The sequence below is a fragment of the Staurois parvus genome, unplaced genomic scaffold (genome assembly GCF_062004578.1).
Source record: "Staurois parvus isolate SC_StPar_1 unplaced genomic scaffold, SC_StPar_1.0 ptg000006l, whole genome shotgun sequence".
Lineage (NCBI taxonomy): Eukaryota > Metazoa > Chordata > Amphibia > Anura > Ranidae > Staurois > Staurois parvus.
This window is the reverse complement of record NW_028317802.1, coordinates 3,692,428-3,702,213: the sequence shown is the minus strand read 5'-3', so window position 1 is coordinate 3,702,213 and position 9,786 is coordinate 3,692,428.

Sequence of the window (9,786 nt, the reverse complement as noted above, 5' to 3'; positions counted from 1 at the left end):
AGTGCATCTCGCTGCAGTGTAGTTAGCCGGCATTGATGGATTCCAGTTGCCCTGGTAATGTTTTTACATTGTGTTCTGGTGAAACCTTTCACCGTGTTTGTCACTGACTACACCTAGCTTTTCAGGAAAGAAGTCATAGTGTGATGCAGAAAATGGATCTTCAGTGACATGCTACACTTCATGGTCATGTACACTGTAAGAGGTTTGACAACCAGTTGAATGTAGTTTGGTGCTCTGTAGTTGCCAGGAATTGTTTCAGCAACATTTTTTAATGCTTTTCAGGTGTTTTTGTGTTGCCCCACTAACATATCTTTGAACCGCTTGTCATTGATGATGTATCTGATTGGTGGACCAACAATAATGCTTTCTTTAATCTTGGTGTCAGCTATCCTTGGAAACATCTGTCTAAAATAATGAAAACCTTCACCATCCTTGTTCATCGCTTTCACACATTTTTCATCAATCTGTTTTATGTGAAGCAGAGGCAAAAATATCTTTTTCAGGTCAAGTGGATCATTTGCCATGTTATTCTGTCCTGGAACCAAATTCTTTTGTAGTGGCCATTTCTGTTTAATGTAACGCAATTCTCTTGCATGACTGTCCTATTCACATTTGTAACAACAGTACTCCAAGTATCCGAGCCACATTCCAAGCAGTAGAGCCAAAATTTTTAGATCTCCACAAAAATTCCAGTTGCACTTGGTGTAATGCATGTGCTTCAATAACAGTTCCATGTTTTCATATATTTCTTTCATTTGTGCAGCATAGCCAACAGGTATTGTGCATTTCAAACTGCAAAAACAAAAGATTTCTATAAATGGTACATGATAGGTTGAATTAAAGGGTATTTTCATGATCAGCAGAACAATTTACACAAAAAAGTGCTTAGCAAGCAAAATCTTTGTTGTCCAGTGTAACTTTAAAACTGAACTCCAGTCAGGTCATAAAAAAACACCAATGAATGCAGGCATGCACTTACCTAAAAAAATTTAAATTTATAATGTATTTTGATTGCAACTAGTATACATTCCTAATTTTGACTTGTTATCAGCCACTTGTAATCCTTTGTGACATCAACCATCCAATGATCTGGCGCTGAGGTCTGTAATATCAGATCAGCAATAACACAATAGACTACTTGTAGTGGTCCACAGCTGCTATGGGTGTAGCAGGGGCGGACTGACCATTCGAGCACTCGGGCACTGCCCGAGGGCCCAGGGTCAGTAGGGGGCCCCATGAAATGCCCCTGGTACCTTTTTTAAAGGCTTTTTTGAGTGTGGGCAAGGACACAGGGGCCCCATGATCCCCTATTGCCCGGGGACCCCATGAGTTGTCAGTCTGCCTCTGGGGTGTAGCCACCTGGAGAGGTGGACTTAAAAACCATGACCTATACATAGAACCAGAAGCGCTTTGGATCTACTAAAACCAGTTCAATGCAGATCAGACTAAAGATGTTCCAAAACAGAGTCAACTTAAGAAGATATTTAAGTTAGCTTGCAATGTGAAATCATCATAAAAACTTGTTTATTAATAAAACCCATATAACCATATCCATGGCTCTCAGTGTGTGCATATGAGAAACATGGTAATCACAGATGCAATAATAGTGATCCCAGTGGAGCAAACATGGCCTGGTCAATAAACTTACATAATCCAGAACCGTAGCAGCAGTTATGAAATTGCAATGTGCCAGGTGGTAAAGTATGATGGTCTGTAATATTCTTCAGCAGTATAAGTAATTCCAAACATGGTGCCGGAGCAACATGCACCGGAAATAAAGCGCCGGAAATGATGTCAAGGGGCCACCGTAAGATGACAGAAGGGTGTCACTGTTTAAGGAAGATATGGATCCTGGACCACAAACACTCTTTGTGTCACTGTAACTATGACAATGCATTTCACACCAAAGCACTTTATCAAATCTTCTGTACAGCAGCACTATGAGAGGAAGAGACGTGGCTCCAAATGGGGACAATCAAGTGTCCTGTATTAAGAAACAACAAACGTCTGGTTCTGACGCCACATGTGAGGGATGAAGGAACAGTGGCTCCGGTCCCCTCGGTATACAAAACCGCCCCCCCCCTCACCTGGGACACCCGCCCCGGACCCCATGATCGCCCCCCCCCCTAAACCCCGGCAACACACTGCATAGAGCTGTACCTTCTGCCGGCTCCTCCCAGCTCCGTCTCCGCTGCACGGCCCGACACAAGCAGTTCTCCCTCTTCTGCAGCCAAGATGGCAGAGGGAATGGAGACAAGCATGGCTCATTCACAGCCACAGACAGTCTCTGCACCTCTGGAGCTGCAAATTACAACAGATCAATATGAAAAAATTGCTCAGGCTGTGGCATCATTACTCTCACCTACTATTACCTTAGCTGTGGACTGAGCAGTTTCAACGGGAATAGAACAACTTAGAAGAGAAATAGGTGAGCATGCAAAACGTCTATCAGAAACTGAACAGCGGCTTTCTGACTTGGAGGATGAAGTTTATTCTGCTCATGCGGGTGCACATCAAGTTGCACACAAGCAACAAATCATTTTTGAAAAATTAGATGATTTAGAAAACCACTCATGCAGAAACAATCTGCGCATCATTGGCCTCCCTGATTCCTTTAACTCTGGATCCCTCATGGATCTCTGCTCTACACGCTTCCTCGCAGCCCTGGGCCTTGCCATGCCATGCACTTTTTAAAGAACACACCGCCTAGGATCACCGTCCAATGATAAACGCACTCCAAGGTCTGTAATTGTCAAATATCTCAACTACATGGACAGGGTGGCTATCCTCAACTCATTCCGTAAGTCCAGCTCACTGCAAATCAAAGGCCATAAATTGTTAATATTCGCAGACTATTCCCGCAAACGTAAAGCCTTTCAACCTATCTGCTGCTCCCTACATCAAAAAGGTATTAAATTCACTCTGGCTTACCCTGCCACGCTACGGCTCATCAGCCACTCAGGAGAACCGAAAGCCTTCACACACCCAGAAGAAGCTTCTCACTTCTTGCAGACCTATATGAACACACTCATATTCCTGGTGAAGTTACATGTCGTGACGTAACGCGTAGGGTACGCTGATGACATCAAGCCGTAACCAGAAGTGCACTTACTGCCATCTTGGATAGGGGATCCAATGCAGTTTCATTCACAAAAAGTATTATACAAAGAGTCCTTGATCCGGTAGTGTCCCAGGTGGACACACATAAATGTGAGTGGAAGATTTTAAGCATTTTAATAAAGTTTATATTGGTTTGATATACTTCACCATCTGGAGCATTTTTTCCATTTATCTGTGGTGCGTTTTGGAGTTTGGAGGTGTAGGAGAAGTTGGAAATATTATATACCAGCAAACCAGCCTGGGTTAAAGGGAAAGGTGCGCTTTAGACCTGATGGTTCGGGTCAATTCCCAAGTGGTGCGTTTTGGAGTTTGGAGATGCAGGATGAGTTGGAGATTGATACACCAGCATACCCGCCCAGGTTAAAGGGAAAGGAGCAGTTTGAACCGATGGTTCGGGTCAATCCACAAGGTGAGCGCATAAGTGCGTCAGAGGTGGATTAAACACTGGGGGTAACACAAAATCACTATATGAATATACGCAGTGGGAGATTGCACAGTAGCACTTGGAGCACTGAGTCTTAAAGGGACTGTTCACCAAGGATTTATTATTTATTTATATTGGGACACTGATAGTAGATAAATGCACAGTGGATATGATTCATATAAACGCATGGTTAATATGGGCAGTAATATAAGAAAGGTGCGTTATTGTGTTTAATATATGGTGATACGTTTGGAGCACAGATTATGCACAAATATGGTATTTAAGCATATCACATTGTCACATAGCAAGATTTATGTTCATTTATTCATCATATATATATATATATATATATATATATATAATTCGGTATATATTATTTTATTTGATTATATAGTATTGCGCTGCATTTTTGTATATAATTACTGAGTTGATCCTACAACTATCTACACCAACCATAAGTCTTAAATGTATGATATGACTACTCTACTACAGTGTTAGCAATATGAGGTTTCATGGTTCCTCCTATTTAGATACATAATCACTGATTCCTTTATGCTACTACACACCCAGGATATCCAAGGTCTCCCACACAACACAGAATAGCCTCTTCCTTGGCTGTTTACTAACCTCATTTCCAAGTACTCAAAAAATACTGGCTCCCTCAGGTTCTGTCAGTTCTTTTATCTCCCTCTATTCTCCATCTTTACCTTCTACTTCCTTCTCTTCTTTTTCGTTTTTTTTTACTTACCACTATACCTCTAAATGGTTGATACAGTTCAGATATTTCATTAGCAACGAGCTGTTATCACATATGCTTAAAACGCCCACTGTCAGACCAGGTATAGTTTGCCTTATGCTTATGCTTATCAGAGTAACTAAGTTACGAGTTTCCTTCTCATGGTCTGTTTCTTATTGTTATGAATCATTTTCATATTCTGTACTATTACATAATGTACAAGTCGCATGTACTTTTTTTCTCTTGGTTTTTTGTATTGATGAAAACCCAATAAATATTTCTTAAAAAAAAAAAAAAGAAACAACAAAACAAAAGTTTTGACCACGTTTTCATAAACTTTCACAAAAAATGTTTTGTTAACAAATGTGTCAAAATCAGAAAAAATTTGATTATAAATCCTCAAATAAATGTTTCATATTATGCATAATAAAGTTGTCAGGCGCATCTAGAGCTCCTGTTCAATCACAGCTGCTGATCTTATTCCAGCATCCTGCTTTTGGCTATGATGCATCCCTCTCTGTCTGTCTACCTTCAAGGTGATTGATGTGGCCAGTCTCTTGGTGGAGACAGACTGCAGTCTCATTGTGCTTGTGATAGTGCTGGTTACATTCGCTCAAGCTAGGGTTACCACCTCATCCCTTTAAAACAGATAACATATTAATTATACATGTTCTGTGGATGATTAAGGTGGTAATTAAACAAACTTGGTGCCTTATCTGCATTAAATTAGCTTCAGAATCTGTGTAATTAATACGTGTTCAGATTTAAAGGGATGAGGTGGCAACCCTAGCTCAAGCTGCCTGTTTTTCTGTCTTTCTCTCCAGTTTGGATTCCCTTGTTGGATTGGATATCAGACTACAGTTTGAACTCTGCCTGCCTTTTGACTACAGAATTGACCCTGACTAATCTGAACCTTGCCTGCCTTGTACCTGGACTGTCACCAGGGGTGGACTGACTATTTGGAACTCGGGCACTGCCCGAGGGCCTGGGGCCAGTAGGGGGCCCCATGAGATGCCCCTGGTACCTTTTTCATAGGCTTTTTTGAGTTTGGGCAAGGATACAGGGGCCCCATGATCCCCTATTGCCCGGGGGCCCCATGAGTTGTCAGTCCGCCCCTGACTGTCACTGAACCACTCTGTCTGCCAACTGCAAGTACCTGTTTGCTATGGTCAGTTCACGCCTGCCCCAGCATGGTAGCCAGGCACTACAGTATTGTGTATAAGTCCTGGGGGCAACTGAGTACTGGTAGGCCTGCTTGTATTATTGGAAAGGGGGCTGTTGTAGGTGAAGAACACAGAAGTCAGCTATAGTACCTGACTACCTGCGTTAGGGGTAGGTGTGACAAAAGTCCAAATACAGTGTTCAGTGCAAACATAATCTACGCAGAAAGTAATTAATCTGTACCTCCATAAACCCTGCTCTTCCTCTTCACCATACAGAAACACACCGCACTCACCGGAAGCTATTGACCCCTTTAACCACTTGAACCCCTGAGGATTTACCCCCTTAATGACCAGGCCTTTTTTTGCTCTGTTGCACTAATTCAACTGATAATTGCGCGGTCATGCAATGCTGTACCCAAATGAAATTTACGTCCTTTTTTTCACACAAATAGAGCTTTCTTTTGGTGGTATTTTATCACCTGTACGCTTTTTATTTTTTGTGCTATAAACGAAAAAACTCAAAGCTAGTCATAAATTTCAGCCAAAATGTATTCTGTTACATGTTTTTGGTAAAAAAAAATCCCAATAAGTGTATATTAATTGCTTTGTGTGAAAGTTATAGCGTCTACAAACTATGGTATAGATACTGTAATTTATGCCTTTTTTTTGCTATACAGCGCTGCATTAGTTTAACTGACAATTGCGCGGTCATGCAATGCTGTACATAAATGGAAATTTATGTCCTTTTTTTCACACAAATAGAGCTGTCTTTTGGTGGTATTCGATCACCTGTGCACTTTTTATTTTTTGCGCTATAAACTAAGAATCCTATAGGCCTCTTCACTAGTGTACCTTTGGTTGGAAAAAGAGCACCTGGCTGTCAGGGACTGCTTGAACCGCTACAAACAATTTATCGACAAGTAACAGAGATCAGGCTTGATTCTGTGAACACTGCGGTTTTGTGTGTAATGTATCAAGTGACAGTTATCTACTGACACTGCACTTGCTGGGGGAGAAGGGGGGAGGATAGGGGGGAGGACAGGATAGGACTGGGACCGATCATCCGATTTCAGCCAGACATTACTGGCTGAAACCGAATGATTGATCCCTCGGGGATCAAATGGTAACAGCCGCGGGTCAGCGGGGGCCGCGTGCCCCCCCTGCCCGCGAAAACCTTGGGCACGCGGAGCACGTTTAAAAACGTGCTTTTGCGCAGCCGTGCCGCCGTTTTAATACAGTAGCTGAGCGGCAAGAGGTTAATTAAAAAAAGTAAAAAAGCGTTGCTAAGTACCAACTGGTCATCTCCACATATGGCTGTTGTTCTCCAATCAATCTCTAATCCATTCACATACATATGGATAAATGCATGGACTGAGCAAATTAGCAGCGCCCCTGTGCCTTTAAGAGACTCAATGGCATATTCCGGTCACATAGAAGGAGAGATAAGGAAGCATCTCGTAGTGTAATGCTATCAATTTAATAAGAAAAAGTGAATAAAATGCACTTACCTATGTTAAAACCAATTAGGCATATAGTTACAACATAGGAACACTGGTTTGCATTCCACCTGCGTTCCGAAAAGCGGAAATGACATGTCTTGGAAGTGTCTGACATCATCAGGGGTGTGTCCTGCGTTCATGTATTGACCCAAACATACTGACATAAGGAGAGTTTAGAGAAAATACTTAATTCTTCTGTTTCTGTCCTTTAACTTGCCAGTCACATGCTGGGGACAACAAGGTGAAGTAGCTGCATTGCCTACCTGCAGCAGAGTGAGATTGCCAGGCTGGATGTGTTGTATGGTAGAGCTGTGTTAACCTTAGGGTTAAATTGACAGAAATACATATCCTTTAGCAGATAAACCAGCTGCTATATAGGCATTTAACTTGTGTACATAGCTTTTGGTCTGCAGTTCAGTCTAAAACAGCGTACAGAGTAAATATCCTGCTATATAATGGGTTAATGCACGCACACAGTGAGTATGGATTTTTAGAGCCACTGAATCACTTTTATGGGGCTATAAAGGTGCAGACAATCCTTTCATCTGCCAGTGCCCGCGGAGGTTCCTGAGACTGCCCAATTCTGTTGAAGAGCCCAGGACCATGGTAAACTACTGAAACTACTACTAGAGAGTGCTGGAGAAGATCCCTTTGTGACTAATGAACCTGGAAGGGACATGTGTTACATGACTTGTTAGCCTCCCTGTGATTGCAATAAAGTTAAAAAAGCTAAAAAAAAAAGTAAGTATGAATAAAATAAATAAAGACAATTTCAAAAATATTTTAAAGCACCGGGATACACACCCAAATGCAAATTCACAGCATATGGTATACACTTGTATGTAAGCATACATTGCACCACACATGTGAGGCATTGCAATGAACAGCCTCATAATTCTAGGGTTAAAGTTCACATTTAACTCTAAACTGATAGCCTTTACAGGCTTTTAAAGGAGAATTTTGGGAGCAATAGCATTTTGTAATTTCACAGGCCCACACAATTTTACCTATTGACCTATTTACTCAAAACAACCCCATGGGTATAATTTTGTATTTGTTTCCACTAAAATTCACTCTACTTTTTTATTTTTTTCCTATTTTCTATTTTTTCTTCTATTTTTTTTCCTAGAAATATGCATTTAATAAGCAGTTACATAAATATTGCATGATATATAAAAAATGCAACTACCACTATTTTATTCTCTAGGGTATTTGGAGGTTTAACTGCCTCCCGCCCACCATGTAAGGAAATGACAGAGGGCAGCAGCTCTCTCAATCTGGGAGGACATCATATGATGTCCTCCCACTCTAGCTGTGCATGTGTGCCCCCAGTGGCGCGAGGCAATCGGTGGGACACAGCGGATGACCGATCGCAGTAAAGGGCCGATGACATAGGCTCTATCATGTGATCAGCTCAGGGGTGGACTGACCATTTGGAAACTCGGGCATTGCCTGAGGGCCTGGGGTCAGTAGGGGGCCCCATGAGATGCCCCTAGTACCTTTTTCAAAGGCTTTTTTGAGTTTGGGCAAGGACACAGTGGCCCCATGATCCCCTATTGCCCAGGGGCCCCATGAGTTGTCAGTCCACCCCTGGATCAGCTGTGTCCAATCACAGCTGATCACATGTATATAGGAAATGCTGGTTATCGACAGTCCTTTCCTCACGCTGACAGCACCGTGAGCAGAGGAGAGCCGGTTAGCGGCATTCCTCAGAGGGGATATCTACACTGATCATCAGGGCATTGATTATCAGTGCCCTGATAATCAGTGTAGCCTCATCAGTGCCACCTGTCAGTGCCCATAATTGCCACCTGTCAGTGCCACATACCAGTGCCCATCAGTGCACATCAATGCCATATACCAGTGCCCATTAGTGCACATCAATGCCACATATCAGTGCCCATCAGAGCTGCCTTTCAATGCTGCCTATCAGTGCCAGTCAGTCCTGCCTATCAGTGCCAGTCAGTGATGCCTATCAGTGCCAGTCAGTGCTGCCAATCAGTGCTGCCTATCAGTTCCTGTCAGTGCCGCCTATCAGTACCAGTCAGTGCCACCTGTGAGTGCCCATCAGTGCTGCCTAACAGTTCCAATCAGTGCCGCCTAACAGTTCCAATCAGTGCCGCCTATCAGTGCCAGTCAGTGTTATCTATTAGTGCCGCCTGTCAATGCCCACCAGTGATGCCTGCCCATCAGTGCCACCTATCAGTGCCTCCTCATCAGTGCCATCTATCAGTGCCCATCAGTGCCGCTTATCAGTGCCCATCAATGATGCCTGTCAATGCCCACCAGTGATGCCTGCCCATCAGTGCCACCTATCAGTACCTCCTCATCAGTGCCACCTATCAGTGCCCATCAGTGCTGTCTATTAGTGCCCATCACTGCATCCTCATTAGCGCACATCAGTGAAGTAGAAAAATTACTTATTTACAAAATGTTATCACAGAAACTAAGAAACTTTTTTTTTCAAAATGTTCAGTTTGTTTAGAACACTAGCAGTTTGTTTTTTTTGAGCTTGTTTAGCAAAAATAAAAAACCCAGTGGTGATTAAATACCACCAAAAGAAAGCTCTGTCTGTCTTATTAAAATGATAGAAATTTTGTTTGGGTACAGTGTTGCATGACCGTGCAATTGTCATTCAAAATGCGACAACACTGAAAGCTGAAAATTGTCCTGAGCATCAAGGGGGTAAAAGTGCCCAGTAGGCAAGTGGTTAAAGTAGTTTCTGTAAAAAAAAAAAGACAAAAGTGGTTAATGAAAAGGAATAAATAAATAATAATTGTATATATATGTATATATATATATATATATATATATATATATATTTGAAGAGAGAGAGCAGCAAGG